We start from the raw sequence: 237 nt of genomic DNA, 5'->3' as shown, positions 1-237 counted from the left end.
ACAGAATTGCAATAACAGGAAACAAAAGACAAAGGACAGGTGATGAAAACAGGAGAAAGGCAGAGGAACGGAAACACAGGGCCACAGAATATAGGTTAAATCGATGTCTACACGAATGCGTGTCGGCGTGAGCACAACCATCCTGCAAGGTTGCTGACTAACGCCGGCGCAATCACTATTTTTAATTCGTGAAGAGTGAAAGCGAGCGGAAGATGAGGGACATAGAATGAAGGGTTA

General features: G+C 45.6%; 1 protein-coding gene across 1 annotated transcript in view; it reads left to right on the top strand.

Annotated features, from left to right (window-relative positions):
- Positions 1-237, top strand: part of LOC119586829 — a gene marked incomplete in the record, with an annotated part of 25,585 nt that overhangs the window by 8,254 nt on the left and 17,094 nt on the right.

This window comes from Penaeus monodon, chromosome 22 (assembly GCF_015228065.2).
Source record: "Penaeus monodon isolate SGIC_2016 chromosome 22, NSTDA_Pmon_1, whole genome shotgun sequence".
NCBI classification, from domain to species: Eukaryota; Metazoa; Arthropoda; class Malacostraca; order Decapoda; family Penaeidae; genus Penaeus; species Penaeus monodon.
Note: the sequence above shows the minus strand (reverse complement) of the source record. Positions and strands in the feature narration are given on the sequence as shown.